General features: G+C 42.4%; 1 protein-coding gene across 2 annotated transcripts in view; it reads left to right on the plus strand.

The window, feature by feature from the left end:
* Window positions 1–22,249, plus strand: part of PDGFC (platelet derived growth factor C) — a 396,071-nt gene that overhangs the window by 204,171 nt on the left and 169,651 nt on the right. The gene's annotated exons all lie outside the window — the stretch shown is intronic.

Consider the following 22,249-nt stretch of genomic DNA (forward strand, 5'->3'; position numbering starts at 1 on the left):
CTCTATTATTCAAAATTCCAATGTGTATGTGTGTTTATGTGTGTATTGCAATAACATAAAGAGGATGTATTCTTGCAGGGATTAAAGTCTAAGAGGTGGAATATGTTTACATATGTATTGTAACATATTCAATATCTGGAGAGATGTAGCATATAGTTTGGACAGATGCTGAATAATAGTAATACAATAATACAAAAAAAATACAAATATAATATATGCAAATAGAAATATAGACCAGTAATAACACGTATAATGAATAAGAATATACTGTATATAATTATGATAGTTACATAAAGTGGGTGGAGTTAAATGAGATCCACAAAGTTCAAAGGTTACAAAAGTGCTGCCAAGTCAAAATCTATGGTCATACAGCTGGAGACTTGTTTCTTTTTACATCTGTCTCCTCCTATTAGGCCCATTATTATTCATTTAATACTCAGAATCTTTGTCCCTCAGTGTTTGGAGACACTGTGGATTAGGATTTATTTCTGTGCATGTATATGTGTGTGTATATATATATATATATATATATATATATATAGTATATGTTCTCTTATCCTAAATTTTAAGGGTCTTTCCATCAGATAAATTAAGTACAGTAGTCACCATGGCAGCTAATATTTTGCTTGATTGAGAACTCTTGTTGGTGTTGGATTGGATCTTATGGTATTTAATTCCAAATGTGCAGGCCTTACAAGATATACTGTACAACGATAAAGTCTTTTGTTGTTGGTATTCTTTTTTTTTTCTAATCCTTCTGACTTGGAATTTGTGTATGTTTTGAAACCAGACCCAATTGTGACAGCTAGAGGGTAGAAAGTGATTGTTGGCATCGAAGGACTTGAATTACTGTAGGTTTTCGTTTTACTGTGGTTTAGTTTAAGACCTAATGTAGTTCAAGGTCTAGAAAACTTCTCTTTACTAATGTTGGATTTGAATTTCTGATTGAGTTGGTTGGTGTTGATATATAATAGCAATTCAGTTAATACTTCTGTATCTCTTCTCCAAATGCTTAAAATATCAATATACCTACAACATAGGACCATGTTCACCAAAAATCGGTTGTTGTACCATACGTGATTATGTTCCCAATGTCCCATGAACAAATTAGCATGAATTTGGCTGCCTTTTCAGTAAAAAATGGGGGATTACAGCAGATATCACTGATATCTGCTGCGGTCTCCCATACAGTAGATACATCCAGGAGATACTTAATATTTGAGAGTACCCTGAAAAATGGGTGTCTTTGGGGACATCCTGCAAATATTACAAGTCCAAATAATTTATTAAAGAGAAAATTGTGCTTACTGACATCTTTAGGTTCAATTGTGTAGCATTGTATAAGGTCTTGCCTCCTTTCATCCACACACTTCTGACCAACAGTCATGGAAAGGAAACTCAAAGCTGTATGAAGGGGTGTCAACAGAGTCAGAGACAAGGAAGGTGAGGAGGGGGGGGGGGGGAGTCAGAGGAACACATGGGGAGAGGTTATTACACGAACACATGATGTAGGGATGTCAGAATGGGAGGAGGTGTCAAAGGAACACGTTGAGAGAGGGTGTCAAAGGAACAAATGAGAAGGGAATGTCAGAGGCACACTTGATAAGGGAGGTCAGAGACACGTGAGGAGGTGGGCCAGAGACACTCTTGGGGATGGATGAGGTCAGAAGCACACTTTAGGAGGGGTGTGAATAAAGGCACACTTTGGGAGGGATGGTAAGAAGCACACTTTGTGAGGGGTGTGGGCAGAGACAGACTTGAGTAGAGGGGGTCAGAAGCACACAAAAAGAGGGGTTTTGCAGACAGACACTTTGGGAAAGGGGGGCAGAGGTACATTTGGGAAGAGGGGTGAAGAGGTACTCATTTGAAGCAATTGAGGCAGGGGCATACTTGGAAAACTTCTGTGTGCCTCTTATTGTGCCATATGGCGACATGAGAACAAAGGCGATGAGTTGGGGGCAGGATCATCAGCGTGCTGCAGTTCCCTTGTGACATCGGGACCAGTACCCACCTGATGGCGACCCTGCCTCCTCTACCAAGTGATACACCTGATAAAATTCATACAGTATCTGGTTCTAATTGTGTTGCAATTGTATGAACAAACCAATATTATATTATGTTTATCTGCACTCTTACTACTCCTTGAAGCATACAGCGAAGCAAGTCAGTGATACAGAAGAATATTTATACAAACATATGAATTTGCAGTGTTGATGTGCAGAAATGTACAGAAATGCACAACACACTCATTTAAAAATATTGCGATGCAACGCTACACAAAATAAATTCGAAATTGTTTTCATTTAACAGATGGCTATATAAAAGATTCTAACACCTGTTATTGTGTACTGTGTGTTAGTTTATGGAACTCGAAGGAAGTGCAATTACACAAAATTATTTTGCTGCAGGGTATAAAAATGTAAAATGCACAGCCTGATTTAGATATAAGATACAAGATTTTCAGCCTGGTCCAAACCTAAAAAGTAGTGTAAAAATAGATCAGGATCGTTTTAGTAGCATACTTTCTTTTTACACTTCCCAAAGGCAATCATATATTTATTTCACAAAATGAATATGCATGATTACTTCATATACGGTAATTTGTGACTGAACAGTGCAATGTGACTTTAACTTTTGCTTAAACCAGCTGTTTGTGATACCTAATATGCTGTACAGTGCTTAATGTGTCATATTGATATTTTGCCACTTGAAGCTTATACAGTAGTACAAACGGCAAAAAAATGACTTCATCTGCATTTAAGCTCCCTAAAAACTCTTCCAACTGTCTTTCTATTTTTAACTACATATTCAACATTAAATTTGCTTTTTATATGCTTAAATACTATATATACCATAGTAACATTTGTCCGCAGAAGTACACGCCGAGTATAAATCGTCTGGTTTATGCCTTTATTGCGCCTCTCCGTGATGTCACATTGAGATCATACATACATCAGTTTCTTTCTAGGTCACTCAGCTATACAATAGTGAAAATGCAGTCCTAATTCAGACAGTGGTTTGTGCTATACAATAGTGAAAATGCAGTCCTAATTCAGACAGTGGTTTGTGCTATACAATAGTGAAAATGCAGTCCTAATTCAGACAGTGGTTTGTGCTATACAATAGTGAAAATGCAGTCCTAATTCAGACAGTGATTTGTGCTATACAATAGTGAAAATGCAGTCCTAATTCAAACAGTGGTTTGTGCTACACAATAGTAAAAATGCAGTCCTAATTCATCCTGTGGTTTGTGAATCTAGATTGGTTTTGCCAAAACCACCCTTTTGGGTTTTGGTTTTGGATGTTGATGATTTTTGAAAAAAACACATAAACAGCTAAAATCACAGAATTTGGGGGTAATTTTCATCCTATGGTATTTCTAGGTCACTCAGCTATACAATAGTGAAAATGTAGTCCTAATTCAGACAGTGGTTTGTGCTATACAATAGTGAAAATGCAGTCCTAATTCAGACAGTGGTTTGTGCTATACAATAGTGAAAATGCAGTCCTAATTCAGACAGTGGTTTGTGCTATACAATAGTGAAAATGCAGTCCTAATTCAGACAGTGATTTGTGGTATACAATAGTGAAAATGCAGTCCTAATTCAGACAGTGATTTGTGCTATACAATAGTGAAAATGCAGTCCTAATTCAGACAGTGGTTTGTGCTATACAATAGTGAAAATGCAGTCCTAAATTCAGACAGTGGTTTGTGCTATACAATAGTGAAAATGCAGTCCTAATTCAAACAGTGGTTTGTGCTACACAATAGTAAAAATGCAGTCCTAATTCATCCTGTGGTTTGTGAATCTAGATTGGTTTTGCCAAAACCACCCTTTTGGGTTTTGGTTTTGGATGTTGATGATTTTTGAAAAAAACACATAAACAGCTAAAATCACAGAATTTGGGGGTAATTTTCATCCTATGGTATTACTAACATCAATAACATTCATTTCCAGTCTATTCTGAACACCTCACAATATTGTTTTTACGCCAAAAGGTTGCACCGAGGTTGCTGGATGACTTTGCTAAGCGACACAAGTGTGTGGCACAAACACCTGGCCCATCTAGGAGTGGCACAGCAGTGTCAGACAGGATGGCACTTTTAAAAACTTGGCCCCAAACAGCACATGATGCAAAGAAGAAAAAGAGGTGCAATGCACTACTGGACTGGACTTATACGGCAGTACCCCTGGACTTATACGGCAGCACCACTGGACTAGACTTATACGGCAGTAGCCCTGGACTTATATGGCAGTACCACTGGACTTATACGGAAGCACCACTGGACTGTACTTATACGGCAGTACCACTGGACTTATACGGCAGCACCACTGGACTGAATTATACAGCAGTACCCCTGGACTTATACATCAGCACCACTGGACTGGACTTATACGGCAGCACCACTGGACTAGACTTATACAGCAGTAGCCCTGGACTTATATGGCAGTACCACTGGACTTATACAGCAGCACCACTGGACTGGACTTATACGGCAGTATCGCTGGACTTATGTGGCAGCACCACTAGATTGGACTTATACAGCAGCACCACTGGACTGGACTTATATGGCAGCACCACTGGACTTAGGGCAGCACAGGACACCACCACTGGATTGATGCAGCACAAGACAGCACCACTGGACTGGAATTATACAGCAGCACTGGACACCACCACTATGACTGGACTGATGCAGCACAGGACACCACCACTGGACTGATGCAGCACAAGACAGCACTGGAATGACACAAAAGAGCAGGTCGCCACCCCATGCCCCACGCCACTTTCCCACACAGACACTGAGGAGACATGTCCTGTTGCTGCATTCTCCAGGACTGGAGTGAAAATGGTGGCGAAACACGCAGCTCCATATATGGAATCTAAAGTCCGTGAGAATCCGACAGCTGGATGATGACGTTTTGCCTCGTTCTGGTTTTCCGATTCTGGCAGGAAAACCTGAGCTGGACTCGGATCCGGACTCGGAGTGTGAATTTCTGGGGGGTTCGGTTCTCCAAACCCGCTCATCCCTAGTAATAAGAATAAGCTGTTGCTTTGTATACTAGTCCTAAGATACAAAACTTGAAATGATAATTGGCAAAGTACAAATGATCTAAGCTATTCTGACTGTGTAGGAGCATGGAGAAGTTTTTTTTTAAACATGAGTGGGAGGAAGTTAAGAGAGGTCAGGAAAGATGGAGATTATTGACTTGATGTTTGTTGACAAGTGAGGCCACATGTAAGTAATTCCTGACTGGGCATTTTTTTCTGCTGAATAAATAATTATAAAGTAGTGTTTGCTAGATTAGGTCACTTTAATCTACTGACTTCATTGAAATGATTTCCAGATAGTCATATAGTCAAAAACAAAACTTTTCAGTGAGCGCACTTTTTTTCTCTCTTCTCTGTAAATAGCAGGGAACTCTGAGGTAAGTAATATAGAAAGTGTCACACAGAGCAGGCAAATGGCTAGGATAATGTAGTTAGGGATCGGTATGGTATCCCGCCGCACTGGATGCCGAAGACAGTATGTGAGGTTGGGATCCGGTCTGAAGATTGACACTGTCTAGGTCGACAATGTTTAGGTTGACCACTATAGGTCGACAGTCACTAGGTCAACAGGGTCTGAAGGTCAACAGGGTTTCTCGGTCGACATGTGCTAGGTTGACAGGTCACAATGTCGACATGAGTTTTTCACATTTTTTTTTCTTTTTTTTAACTTTCCATACTTAACGATCCACGTGGACTATGATTGGAACGGTAATCTGTGCCGAGTGAAGCGGTAGCGAGGAAAGCAGTGCACTAATTGGGCTTCCCGTTCACTGTACAGAGAAAACCACACCTAAAAAACATGAAAAACCGATGTCGACATTTTGACCTGTCGACCTAGCACATGTCGATCTTCAGACCCTGTTGACCTTCAGACCCTGTCGACCTAGTGACTGTCGACCTAAACATTGTTGACCTAGACACTGTCGATTTGATGATCCACACCCGTGAGGTTTGCCATAAAGGCCTATCACTATAAACTTCTCGTCAAATGAGTTATTTACATTTTAGTGGTTGGATTGTGTACTAGGGTTTATTGCGGACAGTTACAATTCAGAACTAGCTAGTGTCAACTAAATGGATTCTGCGTTGGTGTAATACAGTAACAATGGGGGTCATTCCGAGTTGTTCGCTCATTGCAGATTTTCGCTGTGCTGCGATTTGTTGCTAACTGCGCATGCACATGGTACACAGAGCGTATGCGTTTAGTTATTTTACTAAAAACAGTTTTGCTGTGGCTTCAGCGGTGCTTTTCAGTCGCACTGCTGATCGGTGTGTGATTGACAGGAAAGGGGCGTTTCTGGGTGGCGTTTTCCGGGAATGTGCTAAAAAACGCAGGCATGTCAGGGAAAAACACGGGAGTGTCTGGATAAACGGGGGAGTGGCTGGACGAACGCAGGGCATGTTTGTGACATCAAACCAGGAACTAAACGGACTGAGCTGATCGCAATCTGTGAATAGGTCCGGAGCTACTCAGAAACTGCAAATAATTATTTAGTAGCAGTTTTGCTAATCTTTCGTTCGCAATTCTGCTATGCTAAGATACACTCCCAGAGGGCGGCGGCCTAGCGTGTGCAATTCTGCTAAAAGTAGCTAGCGAGCGAACAACTCGGAATGACCCCCAATATTTTTCCATTAGCCATCGTCATTGCCACCAGATTCTGGGGTCTATCTCCCATTTCATCTGGAGTGTACATTAGAGAAAATAATAGAGAGGACAGAGAGTGTAATATATATAGTGAACTTGCAGTATATATAGGGGCACCAAAAGGGAGAGTATGTGCAGATTACCTGTGTCCGAACCTCTGTAGGGCCCATATGTGCAGAGGAGCAGGGCCGGATTAAGCCTTTGGGGTGCCCGGGACACTTTATACAGGGGGGCCCCGATGGAAGGGGAGGGGCTGTATATAAAGGTGCCCACACACTGAGCGATTTTACTGTCAATTTGGACGAGAATGATAAATCATAACGATTTATCATTCACAAAAGTGCAAATCGTATGTTCTCTTATAACGATCCGATGCTCATCCCCGCAGCTTGTATGATGAAATCCTCTGATCTTACATGCTGCAGTCAAGATCTGCCAATGTCTGTAAATTTCTTTAGAGATCGTACGATAAATTGTTTGTTAAAAACCACTATTTTCCAAAATTGTGAGTTGGGGGCTGCCAGGGAGCTCCCGGGGGGAGTTCAACGGAAATCGCAAATCATATTGCATCGTTCGTAAATCGTTCAGTGTGTGGACACCATAAGATTGTGCTGACCTCCCAACATGACCCATTCCAGGAAGGACAAAATGCTCTGTACATGGACTTCCCTCTTAATATATGATTGTAGTCACCTGTGTTGAACTATTTAATTGATAGGAAAGGTATTTCAACACAGGTGATTGCAAACATAACTTAAGAGGAAGTCCAGGTAGAGAACATTTTGTCCCTCCTGGAATGGGTCATGTTGGGATGTATGGATTGTGTATATTAAATTTAGCCAAATGGTGTATATTAGATTTAAACTAAACACCTAATTGAAAGGCAACTATTTTATAAAATGTTCTTGTAGTGGAGCAAAGACAACTTAAACAACCTTGAAATACACATAGAAAAATTAAATCTATAATGTATCTTGTCACATGCAAAAATAGCAGCAGCCTCTGTACTACTTACACTCTGGGACAAGACTCAGGAGGACTCTGTGGGTGTGTGTTTCTCTCTATCTCTCTCTAGACCAGGGATAGCCAACCCTGGTCCTTGAGAGCTACCAACAGTTAACGTTTTCCAGTTCTCACAGAATCACAAGTTAAGTAATTAACTCCATCTGTGGATCTTTTAAAATGTGTCAGTGAGTAAGGACTGCACCTGTGCACCTGCTAGGTGAGTTGGAAAACATGAACTCTTGGTAGCTCTCGAGGACCAGGGTTGGCTACCACTGCTCTAGACCCTCATTGAATAACAAGTTACACAGGATTCATACACCAGGTGTGGAGAGAGCTGTAAGTGACACAGGGATCCCAACCTGTGTCACTTACAGCTCTATCCACCCTCCTATCTCTCTTCTGGTTGGGAAGCTCCATCGATAGTTCATGAAATCTGATACTCCTGTGTCTCTGCCTGCACTGCATTCTGTTCTGCTTGCATTCTGGCTGCTGGTTCTGCTGCTGCATAAGAGAGAAAGCTAGTGATGTCACTGTGCTCTTACCGGGGGGGGGGGGGGCTGACAGAGGGGGGCCCAGGGTACAGTATGCCCTGCATCCTCCCCCTTAATCTGGCTATGCAGAGGAGGCATACCTATGCACACCCTGCAGTGTCATGACCATGCCCCCTGATGTGCAAACCATAGCATTGAAAAGAGGGGTGTAGCTGCACCCCCTCCAGTGGTCCTACCTGTCTTCCAGAATATGGTTCCAGGGCCATCTTAACGTATAGGCTCACTGTAAGCTGCCCATGATCCCACAATTCTAGGGGCCTCTGAGTAGGGGCAGACTGGGTAAGGGGGCATCTTGGTGCTTCTTGAGAGACAGGTAATGAATACTGCTTAGCTGCACTGATTGTAAATTACACACAATCAGAGCAGCAAAGCAGCATTCTCTCTCTGCCTCCCAGCCTGCAGCCAGACAGCGAATGGCTGTCAACATGCTGGAGCTATCCACCAATCAGAGTGCTGACAGCCTTTTACTGTATGGAAGCAAGTTGTGAGACAGCGCGGGACCTCTGGATTGGCAATTTGATTTCTCCCCCCACCCCCCCATTTATTCCTATGAATGCCTGAATAGGGCCTACAATGCTGTTATGACAGCTCTGCCTGCACCTGCCCAAAGTCTCCTAGAACCTGCTTTTTAATAACATAGATGGGTGATATACTGAGATGAGAAATATTAGGAATAGATTTACTGTTGTGGTGACACTCAGTGTGTCTCTGCAATTTCAGTCAGCTTAGTCGACTATTGTCAACTTTTGTACAAATTGAAAGGTGTACAGAAATCCCCCTTGTTGCATAGCTACAGTTATTATGACTGCCCTGGCAGTAATGGGGAATACCTGTCTATAGAGAGTGTACCGATGTAGTATGTGAGCTTCATGTGACTTGCTTAAAAAACTCACCCTGAAACACTTACTTCAGCATGGTACTCCCTACTGCGGTGAGTCCATTAGCCAATCATGATGAATGTTATAATGTGGTCTGGGGTTTCCATCCACGTCATTGCAACTGCGAAAATGCTTTCTACAGGTCATTTGATATTATACTTATTTCACCATGAAACAGAGGAACCCTGTTGAAGAGCAGATTTATCCGCCTGATATATTGTTGCAACCAAAGTATAATTATCATACTTTGGTGCTTGAATAAAAAGGAGAAAAAATGGAAATATGTTGCACTTACATTCCAGTGCCCACTCCTTTTATCTGGTCTTTCTCTACAGTAAATGATGCTGTGGGAAATGTCCTCTTCTGCTGAGCCAAGGTTCTACTAATGACTTACTGTACAAGTAACATATAAATATCTGGTAAATGACTTGCTGGGTAACCTTTGTACCTCTTTCATGTACAAAGTGATACATTTTAAACATGTCCTTTTTAAGAAATGCTGTTGTACATGTATAAATCAATTTCTGGTTTGTTCTTTAAAAAAGTAGAGGACGAGTATACAGGCTGCCCTGGTATACATAATTAATTAGTTCCAACACAAACTAAACAAATAAATACAATTAAAATTATTTTGCATGGATTTTAGTGACCTAAAATAAAACTATTTTTTATCTACGTATATGCTTGTAATGGTTTGAGAGGGCATTCTTTGGGGGTGTCCAAGGTCCTATTTCTTAAAATGAAATATTTTGGTGGCCAGTTTATTAAGCCATATTGCAGCAAAAGAAAATATGTTTGTTTTGTACAGTATATAGGCACAGTAGACATACCGCTTGCTAGGCCAGTAAGATATTGGCGCATGTGTGAGCCGACTTACCGGCTCCCACATGTGCTCTGGAACTGTTAGTATGACTCTGGCTACCTGATTCTCATTCAACTCAAAAGAAAATAATTTTTATAATGAAAAAAAAAAAATTTCAGAAAGGAGATACAAGCCGGGCCGGTACACAGGATTCAATAAGACTAGCAAGGATGTATCGCTGGAGCACAAGTAGGGGGACCTGATACTCTTGCTCCAGTGTAGTGCACAAAGTAGTAAATTGGCAGGGTTGTTCGAATTGGACTGCAAACAGATGCCAGAGGTCAGCTATTACAAAAGGCAAAAGGCTGCAGCTCTGCTGGGGACCAACAAAGGGTGCTGCAACTACTAGCACACAGCACAGGACACAAGTGTGTCATAGGCTGACATTCGTAATTTACCGTGGCTGCTATAAAGAGGAGAAAGTCGACAACTGGCCCCCACAGACATGCCTTAACAGAACAGTACAGGAGGAACCCAAGAGATGGCCCCCACAGTTCCGATGATGGATGCTAGCTTGGAGGCCATCGGACACACCACCTCTGCATCCGGTAAGTAGCCATCCAGCCTGACAGCAGGACACAGAGACATACACTACTCAGTCACATCTCCACTGCTCTCAATGTGAGAGAAATTATGACTGACTTGCATTCAACTGTATATCAGCCTCTATATGCAGATGACTGGAAGAAAAGGGTAATGGGAACCGTACAAGTTCAATATTTAAGCTGGTAGTGACCTCTGAAAAACTGAATTATTCCTGAATTGCTTCTCAATATAGCAACCATATGTAAATGGAAAATTAGTCCTTGTACATATACTTGTTGCTTTCAGTGGTGCTCCCTTGAGTCAAAAAAATTATCAACCGAAAAAAACAAACAGAGAAGTATTGGAAAGTAGACTCTTTTTTGGGAGCACTCTAATTCAGAGGTAACTGAATTAGAGTGCTCCCAAAAAAGTCTACTTTCCAATACTTCTCTGGTTTTTTCGGTTGATGCAGATGACTGGAATACATATTCCTTAGATTTCTTATATGTTAATAATAATAATAATAATAATAATAATAATAATATTAAAAATAATAATAACAACTACAATGATAATAATAATAATAATAATAATAATAATAATAATTTTATTTATATAGAATTCTTTCTCCAACAGTACTCAAGGCACTTGTTCTACACAAGGGCACAGCACATTGACCATGTTTGTTTATCTTTACATGTTCTAAGATTTAAACTGAAATGAGCTGTGTGAGGAATATACTGTAGGTATTAAGAGATTATAGATATTACAATATTACAAGTTATAGCTTTCATGTGATTCTAGGTTGGTTAATTACAGTCAGAAGAATCGTATTACAGGACATCCAATGTAAATGTACATGCACAGGCCCTTGTTAGGTTCTTTTGATGTACTAGTCTGTAGATACAGGAACAGGAGGTCCATTAGAATGGTAATGAACTCTGGAAGCCCAGAGCAGTTTGTCAATCTGAATGTACATTTAACTATGCTAAATCAGCCAGCAGGAAGAGCCACATTGTCTAACAGGACACAGACCTTTTGCCTCTCTTTTATAGGATGCAACCCAGGGGGAGGCAATCAGGTCACATGTGAATTCAGACGCACACATTGGTGACTACTTCGATTAAAGTCACATGATGTTGGATATGGTTTTTGAAGTAAAATTAATATTTCCATAATCACTAAGAGCATACCAGTTTCCATAAAGAGATACCTAGTCTCTTTGCAGATGGGGTGCATTTTTTCATATCACTAACAAATATGGTTTTCAAGCTATGAAACGTCTCAAACATCCAATAACACAAACGCATGATATTTACACTTGTAGATAAAAAAGCAGAGAGTAATTTGGACACCCCATATTCTAGATCATCATTTCGCTAGAGATGAGCGCCTGAAATTTTTCGGGTTTTGGGTTCGGTTCCGCGGCCGTGTTTTGGGTTCGACCGCGTTTTGGCAAAACCTCACCGAATTTTTTTTGTCGGATTCGGGTGTGTTTTGGATTCGGGTGTTTTTTTCAAAAAACCCTAAAAAACAGCTTAAATCATAGAATTTGGGGGTAATTTTGATCCCAAAGTATTATTAACCTCAAAAAACATAATTTACACTCATTTTCAGCCTATTCTGAACACATCACACCTCACAATATTATTTTTAGTCCTAAAATTTGCACCGAGGTCGCTGTGTGAGTAAGATAAGCGACCCTAGTGGCCGACACAAACACCGGGCCCATCTAGGAGTGGCACTGCAGTGTCACGCAGGATGTCCCTTCCAAAAAACCCTCCCCAAACAGCACATGACGCAAAGAAAAAAAGAGGCGCAATGAGGTAGCTGACTGTGTGAGAAAGATAAGCGACCCTAGTGGCCGACACAAACACCGGGCCCATCTAGGAGTGGCACTGCAGTGTCACGCAGGATGTCCCTTCCAAAAAACCCTCCCCAATCAGCACATGATGCAAAGAAAAAGAAAAGAAAAAAGAGGTGCAAGATGGAATTATCCTTGGGCCCTCCCACCCACCCTTATGTTGTATAAACAAAACAGGACATGCACACTTTAACCAACCCATCATTTCAGTGACAGGGTCTGCCACACGACTGTGACTGATATGACGGGTTGGTTTGGACCCCCCCCAAAAAAGAAGCAATTAATCTCTCCTTGCACAAACTGGCTCTACAGAGGCAAGATGTCCACCTCATCTTCACCCTCCGATATATCACCGTGTACATCCCCCTCCTCACAGATTATCAATTCGTCCCCACTGGAATCCACCATCTCAGCTCCCTGTGTACTTTGTGGAGGCAATTGCTGCTGGTCAATGTCTCCGCGGAGGAATTGATTATAATTCATTTTAATGAACATCATCTTCTCCACATTTTCTGGATGTAACCTCGTACGCCGATTGCTGACAAGGTGAGCGGCGGCACTAAACACTCTTTCGGAGTACACACTTGTGGGAGGGCAACTTAGGTAGAATAAAGCCAGTTTGTGCAAGGGCCTCCAAATTGCCTCTTTTTCCTGCCAGTATAAGTACGGACTGTGTGACGTGCCTACTTGGATGCGGTCACTCATATAATCCTCCACCATTCTATCAATGTTGAGAGAATCATATGCAGTGACAGTAGACGACATGTCCGTAATCGTTGTCAGGTCCTTCAGTCCGGACCAGATGTCAGCATCAGCAGTCGCTCCAGACTGCCCTGCATCACCGCCAGCGGGTGGGCTCGGAATTCTGAGCCTTTTCCTCGCACCCCCAGTTGCGGGAGAATGTGAAGGAGGAGATGTTGACAGGTCGCGTTCCGCTTGACTTGACAATTTTGTCACCAGCAGGTCTTTCAACCCCAGCAGACCTGTGTCTGCCGGAAAGAGAGATCCAAGGTAGGCTTTAAATCTAGGATCGAGCACGGTGGCCAAAATGTAGTGCTCTGATTTCAACAGATTGACCACCCGTGAATCCTTGTTAAGCGAATTAAGGGCTGCATCCACAAGTCCCACATGCCTAGCGGAATCGCTCCGTGTTAGCTCCTTCTTCAATGCCTCCAGCTTCTTCTGCAAAAGCCTGATGAGGGGAATGACCTGACTCAGGCTGGCAGTGTCTGAACTGACTTCACGTGTGGCAAGTTCAAAGGGCATCAGAACCTTGCACAACGTTGAAATCATTCTCCACTGCACTTGAGACAGGTGCATTCCATCTCCTATATCGTGCTCAATTGTATAGGCTTGAATGGCCTTTTGCTGCTCCTCCAACCTCTGAAGCATATAGAGGGTTGAATTCCACCTCGTTACCACTTCTTGCTTCAGATGATGGCAGGGCAGGTTCAGTAGTTTTTGGTGGTGCTCCAGTCTTCTGTACGTGGTGCCTGTACGCCGAAAGTGTCCCGCAATTTTTCTGGCCACCGACAGCATCTCTTGCACGCCCCTGTCGTTTTTTAAAAAATTCTGCACCACCAAATTCAAGGTATGTGCAAAACATGGGACGTGCTGGAATTTGCCCATATTTAATGCACACACAATATTGCTGGCGTTGTCCGATGCCACAAATCCACAGGAGAGTCCAATTGGGGTAAGCCATTCCGCGATGATCTTCCTCAGTTGCCGTAAGAGGTTTTCAGCTGTGTGCGTATTCTGGAAAGCGGTGATACAAAGCGTAGCCTGCCTAGGAAAGAGTTGGCGTTTGCGAGATGCTGCTACTGGTGCCGCCGCTGCTGTTCTTGCGGCGGGAGTCCATACATCTACCCAGTGGGCTGTCACAGTCATATAGTCCTGACCCTGCCCTGCTCCACTTGTCCACATGTCCGTGGTTAAGTGGACATTGGGTACAACTGCATTTTTTAGGACACTGGTGAGTCTTTTTCTGACGTCCGTGTACATTCTCGGTATCGCCTGCCTAGAGAAGTGGAACCTAGATGGTATTTGGTAACGGGGGCACACTGCCTCAATAAATTGTCTAGTTCCCTGTGAACTAACGACGGATACCGGACGCACGTCTAACACCAACATAGTTGTCAAGGACTCAGTTATCCGCTTTGCAGTAGGATGACTGCTGTGATATTTCATCTTCCTCGCAAAGGACTGTTGAACAGTCAATTGCTTACTGGAAGTAGTACAAGTGGGCTTACGACTTCCCCTCTGGGATGACCATCGACTCCCAGCGGCAACAACAGCAGCGCCAGCAGCAGTAGGCGTTACACGCAAGGATGCATCGGAGGAATCACAGGCAGGAGAGGACTCGTCAGACTTGCCAGTGACATGGCCTGCAGGACTATTGGCATTCCTGGGGAAGGAGGAAATTGACACTGAGGGAGTTGGTGGGGTGGTTTGCGTGAGCTTGGTTACAAGAGGAAGGGATTTACTGGTCAGTGGACTGCTTCCGCTGTCACCCAAAGTTTTTGAACTTGTCACTGACTTATTATGAATGCGCTGCAGGTGACGTATAAGGGAGGATGTTCCGAGGTGGTTAACGTCCTTACCCCTACTTATTACAGCTTGACAAAGGGAACACACGGCTTGACACCTGTTGTCCGCATTTCTGGTGAAATACCTCCACACCGAAGAGCTGATTTTTTTGGTATTTTCACCTGGCATGTCAACGGCCATATTCCTCCCACGGACAACAGGTGTCTCCCCGGGTGCCTGACTTAAACAAACCACCTCACCATCAGAATCCTCCTGGTCAATTTCCTCCCCAGCGCCAGCAACACCCATATCCTCCTCATCCTGGTGTACTTCAACACTGACATCTTCAATCTGACTATCAGGAACTGGACTGCGGGTGCTCCTTCCAGCACTTGCAGGGGGCATGCAAATAGTGGAAGGCGCATGCTCTTCACGTCCAGTGTTGGGAAGGTCAGGCATCGCAAACGACACAATTGGACTCTCCTTGTGGATTTGGGATTTCAAAGAACGCACAGTTCTTTGCGGTGCTTTTGCCAGCTTGAGTCTTTTCAGTTTTCTAGCGAGAGGCTGAGTGCTTCCATCCTCATGTGAAGCTGAACCACTAGCCATGAACATAGGCCAGGGCCTCAGCCGTTCCTTGCCACTCCGTGTGGTAAATGGCATATTGGCAAGTTTACGCTTCTCCTCCGACAATTTTATTTTAGGTTTTGGAGTCCTTTTTTTTCTGATATTTGGTGTTTTGGATTTGACATGCTCTGTACTATGACATTGGGCATCGGCCTTGGCAGACGACGTTGCTGGCATTTCATCGTCTCGGCCATGACTAGTGGCAGCAGCTTCAGCACGAGGTGGAAGTGGATCTTGATCTTTCCCTAATTTTGGAACCTCAACTTTTTTGTTCTCCATATTTTATAGGCAGAACTAAAAGGCACCTCAGGTAAACAATGGAGATGGATGGATTGGATACTAGTATACAATTATGGACGGACTGCCACGGTTAGGTGGTATAAAAAAACCACGGTTAGGTGGTATATATTATAATAATAATACAATTATGGATGGACGGACTGCCTGCCGACTGCCGACACAGAGGTAGCCACAGCCGTGAACTACCGCACTGTACACTGGTTGATAAAGAGATAGTAGTATACTCGTAACAACTAGTATGACACTATGACGACGGTATAAAGAAAGAAAAAAAAATACCACAGTTAGGTGGTATATATTATAATAATAATACAATTATGGATGGACGGACTGCCTGCCGACTGCCGACACAGAGGTAGCCACAGCCGTGAACTACCGCACTGTACACTGGTTGATAAAGAGATAGTAGTATACTCGTAACAACTAGTATGACACTATAACGACGGTATAAAGAATGAAAAAAAAACCACGGTTAGGTGGTATATATTATAATAATAATACAATTATGGATGGACGGACTGCCTGCCGAGTGCCGACACAGAGGTAGCCACAGCCGTGAACTACCGCACTGTACACTGGCTGATAAAGAGATAGTAGTATACTCGTAACAACTAGTATGACACTATGACGACGGTATAAAGAATGAAAAAAAAACCACGGTTAGGTGGTATATATTATTATAATAATAATACAATTATGGATGGACGGACTGCCTGCCGACTGCCGACACAGAGGTAGCCACAGCCGTGAACTACCGCACTGTACACTGGTTGATAAAGAGATAGTAGTATACTCGTAACAACTAGTATGACACTATGACGGTATAAAGAATGAAAAAAAAACCACGGTTAGGTGGTATATATTATAATAATAATACAATTATGGATGGACGGACTGCCTGCCGACTGCCGACACAGAGGTAGCCACAGCCGTGAACTACCGCACTGTACACTGGTTGATAAAGAGATAGTAGTATACTCGTAACAACTAGTATGACACTATGACGACGGTATAAAGAATGAAAAAAAAACCACGGTTAGGTGGTATATATTATAATAATAATAATACAATTATGGATGGACGGACTGCCTGCCGACTGCCGACACAGAGGTAGCCACAGCCGTGAACTACCGCACTGTACACTGGTTGATAAAGAGATAGTAGTATACTCGTAACAACTAGTATGACACTATGACGACGGTATAAAGAATGAAAAAAAAACCACGGTTAGGTGGTATATATTATAATAATAATACAATTATGGATGGACGGACTGCCTGCCGAGTGCCGACACAGAGGTAGCCACAGCCGTGAACTACCGCACTGTACACTGGTTGATAAAGAGATAGTAGTATACTCGTAACAACTAGTATGACACTATGACGACGGTATAAAGAATGAAAAAAAAAACACGGTTAGGTGGTATATATTATAATAATAATACAATTATGGATGGACGGACTGCCTGCCGACTGCCGACACAGAGGTAGCCACAGCCGTGAACTACCGCACTGTACACTGGTTGATAAAGAGATAGTAGTATACTCGTAACAACTAGTATGACACTATGACGGTATAAAGAATGAAAAAAAAACCACGGTTAGGTGGTATATATTATAATAATAATACAATTATGGATGGACGGACTGCCTGCCGACTGCCGACACAGAGGTAGCCACAGCCGTGAACTACCGCACTGTACACTGGTTGATAAAGAGATAGTAGTATACTCGTAACAACTAGTATGACACTATGACGACGGTATAAAGAATGAAAAAAAAACCACGGTTAGGTGGTATATATTATAATAATAATACAATTATGGATGGACGGACTGCCTGCCGACTGCCGACACAGAGGTAGCCACAGCCGTGAACTACCGCACTGTACACTGGTTGATAAAGAGATAGTAGTATACTCGTAACAACTAGTATGACACTATGACGACGGTATAAAGAAAGAAAAAAAAATACCACAGTTAGGTGGTATATATTATAATAATAATACAATTATGGATGGACGGACTGCCTGCCGACTGCCGACACAGAGGTAGCCACAGCCGTGAACTACCGCACTGTACACTGGTTGATAAAGAGATAGTAGTATACTCGTAACAACTAGTATGACACTATGACGACGGTATAAAGAAAGAAAAAAAAATACCACAGTTAGGTGGTATATATTATAATAATAATACAATTATGGATGGACGGACTGCCTGCCGACTGCCGACACAGAGGTAGCCACAGCCGTGAACTACCGCACTGTACACTGGTTGATAAAGAGATAGTAGTATACTCGTAACAACTAGTATGACACTATGACGACGGTATAAAGAATGAAAAAAAAACCACGGTTAGGTGGTATATATTATAATAATAATACAATTATGGATGGACGGACTGCCTGCCGACTGCCGACACAGAGGTAGCCACAGCCGTGAACTACCGCACTGTACACTGGTTGATAAAGAGATAGTAGTATACTCGTAACAACTAGTATGACACTATGACGACGGTATAAAGAATGAAAAAAAAACCACGGTTAGGTGGTATATATTATAATAATAATACAATTATGGATGGACGGACTGCCTGCCGACTGCCGACACAGAGGTAGCCACAGCCGTGAACTACCGCACTGTACACTGGTTGATAAAGAGATAGTAGTATACTCGTAACAACTAGTATGACACTATGACGGTATAAAGAATGAAAAAAAAACCACGGTTAGGTGGTATATATTATAATAATAATACAATTATGGATGGACGGACTGCCTGCCGACTGCCGACACAGAGGTAGCCACAGCCGTGAACTACCGCACTGTACACTGGTTGATAAAGAGATAGTAGTATACTCGTAACAACTAGTATGACACTATGACGACGGTATAAAGAAAGAAAAAAAAATACCACGGTTAGGTGGTATATATTGTAATACAATTATGGATGGACGGACTGCCTGCCGAGTTCCGACTGCCGACACAGAGGTAGCCACAGCCGTGAACTACCGCACTGTACTGTGTCTGCTGCTAATATAGACTGGTTGATAAAGAGATAGTATACAATACATACAACAATATACTACTATACTGGTGGTCAGGCACTGGTCACCACTAGTCACACTGGCAGTGGCACTCCTGCAGCAAAAGTGTGCACTGTTTAATTTTAAATTAATATAATATTATGTACTCCTGGGGGCTCCTGCTATAACAACCTGCAGTGCTCCCCAGTCTCCCCCACAATTATTATAAGCTTTGCCTTTTATACATTGATGTGCAGCACACTGGGCTGAGCTGAGTGCACACAGACTGAGTCACACTGTGTGACTGGCTGCTGCTGTGTATCGTTTTTTTTCAGGCAGAGAACGGATATAGCAGAGAACGGATATATTATATTAAAATAAATAAAAGTTAACTAACAACAACTGCACTGGTCACTGTGGTAAACTCTGTCTGACTCTGCACAATCTCTCTCTCTCTTCTAATCTAATTTCTAATGGAGAGGACGCCAGCCACGTCCTCTCCCTATCAATCTCAATGCACGTGTGAAAATGGCGGCGACGCGCGGCTCCTTATATAGAATCCGAGTCTCGCGAGAATCCGACAGCGTCATGATGACGTTCGGGCGCGCTCGGGTTAACCGAGCAAGGCGGGAGGATCCGAGTCTGCTCGGACCCGTAAAAAAAACATGAAGTTCGTGCGGGTTCGGTTTCAGAGAAACCGAACCCGCTCATCTCTACATTTCGCTAGGGAAGTTATGCCCAATTATGTAAATTTAAGTTAAAAGGGGGTAAAAAGGCAGTTGCGCAGTTCAGGGGTAACTTCAGGCTTAATTATCTAATCAACCAATCAGCAGCGGCTTGGATGACATCATCCAAGGTGTGATGCTCTGCTGATAAAAAATATGAGCACCTTTTGTTCTGGGTTCAGACTGGGAGATCAATGACGCATTGAAGTTTAAACCTGCATTTACCCTACATTTCTGCAGTTCTCCCCGAGGCAGATTTTCTGAATTTTAATCAGTAAGTTTTTGTCCTGTTTTATTTGAAAATTACTTGCATGCATTTACTTTTGTAACTATTTTATTTGTAAGATTGTAGGCAATGAGAATATGCTCTAAACGGTTATTAATTGCAAAAGTAGGGGGGCAATATCGCAGACTATAAAGGTGTTGGGGGACCTGTGGCCCCCATTAACATTTCATTGGTGGTGGCAGTGCATTGTGTTGAATTACTGTTCTCTGACCATAGTGTAAAGCACGGGGTCATCCAACAGTTCAGTGATGAAGTGAGGTCTCTGACCAGCAGTATAACATTCATGGGGATTGATACCGACAGCGGGATCCTGGCCACTGGTGTGCCGGCAGTGGGGCGAACGCTAGCAAGCCCATCTAAGGGTGTCGTCGGCATTGTGATGTCCAGGATCCCATCTAGCAGTATTGTAACCGCTTTCCCACTCATGTAATGATTCAGTAAAATGGCAGTTAGAAGCTGATTGGTTGGTACTTCATCTCTCTCCAAGGTTTCATAAATCTTCCGCTAATAATGATGAATTTGGATGGCTGGTTAGATGGAAATAAAATAGTCCTCTTGCCTGTCATATAAATGTCCTGCTATTATTGTGTGTTCATCTAAATCACCTTCCTTTTTTAACTATTTGTAGCTTTTACTGATGTGGCAATGTAATTATGGAGCACTAGGTGATGCAGCTTGGGGTTTGGATATTGTGAGACTTATTTAATGCTGGATTCATGCAGTATGTGCTCATAACGTACAAAGATAAAACACATGCAAATGTAACACCTCTTTACATGAGTCATCTGGGTAATGGTGTTTATTTAAAGTTTTACACCTATAATACTTGCCACAGGTTCTATTATCATTTGTTGTATATCTTGAGTACATATACAGTACATATGCAAAGCAGCTTTGGCTTATTTATCTACAACGGACATTCAATTATAAGAACTGTATTATTTTATAATATACTGTACAATGCACCACTTTAACTGTAACTTAAAGGACCAGTAGTACAATACACAAGTTGCTCTAGATACTGTTGGGCAGCTTAAACTTCACACACAGTACAATATGATTGTCTGGCCTGATCACTTCTGTATAAATCCACACATCTGGCCCCAACTGCCACAAAAATTATATGGAAAAACTAATAATCAGACTAATTGTTGGCTAATTACTGCATGGTGCTGTACTGCCTTTTCACTGCAGTCTTTTCACTGAAACTGTGAAATCAATGGGTTTTTCCTGTGCATGAACCCCCAATTGTGCCCTTTTCTCATGGTCTGTTCCTCATATCTCCAGAAGTTGTGAGGAAAAGTATGGCCTTAGGGACTGACATGCGGAGGAATCACCGTTAATTAAATCACGTTGCTCCTGCAATTAGCCGTAGGGTATACCACGCGGTTAATTGAATATGCTTGTTGATGTTATAGATTGTTTTGACTAACAATACGAGTTTCACCACTTTCCACAAAGCCAGATTACTCTATTTGATAAGGAGTGATTTTGGTGGGGAGAGGTGCAGTCTGGTGGTAAAAGGTTGCCCTTTGCTAGCTAGTGGGGGGATATCTAATATTTTCTCATATATTCCTCTAATTTTCCACCTATGGTATGGGCTTAGAACAATCTTTTTAAAATACATATTTGGTATATTGTGATTTTGTTGGTTTAGGGGTTGCTGGAAGCATTCAACAGTAAAACCATAACTATGAAAACGACTGTAAGAGAACATAGCATCCATGTGCAGTAATTAGGATGGCCAATCCTGGGGATCAAGATTGGCGGGATCCCGAGATTTAGACTTAAAATTGGCCAGGATTCAGTCCCTGGGATTGGAGCTTCCAATCCCGGGGATTTTGGGATTAAAAAGCCCCCTTTTATTTTCAATGCCAGACGCTGCCCAGTTCCCTCCTCCCCGCTCCCCCTACCCCATGCCGTGTGCACTGCGCAGCATGATGTGACGTCAGAGGTCATGCTGCAGCACAATCTGACACCAGCGGCCCGCACTACCCGGACCACACCTCGCCTGCAGCAAGTGAACCTGCCCTCACTCCCAGATGATGGTGAGTATTTCTGTGGGCTGGCGGTTTTGGGAAGGGGGGTAGTCACTGAAGATTTTAATTTTAAAATCTTTAACCCAATCCCGGGTATCCCGGGATTGATCATTTTTCAAACTCGATACCTGAGATTTAAAAAAAGGCCTGGGATTTGCCTAGCTAGCAGTAATATTTTTTTTTTATGATTTAACAAAGTAAACAATGAGTAAAGTTTCAATATACAAAATACAAATAAAAAAAAATATGATTCGGTGCTCTACATTCGTTTATGCCTGTCTGCCTCATTCCACAGCGTGTGTATGGGTTTTTGAACTGCCCCAGTAAACTGCTTT

Source organism: Pseudophryne corroboree, chromosome 1 (assembly GCF_028390025.1).
Source record: "Pseudophryne corroboree isolate aPseCor3 chromosome 1, aPseCor3.hap2, whole genome shotgun sequence".
Classification (NCBI taxonomy): Eukaryota; Metazoa; Chordata; class Amphibia; order Anura; family Myobatrachidae; genus Pseudophryne; species Pseudophryne corroboree.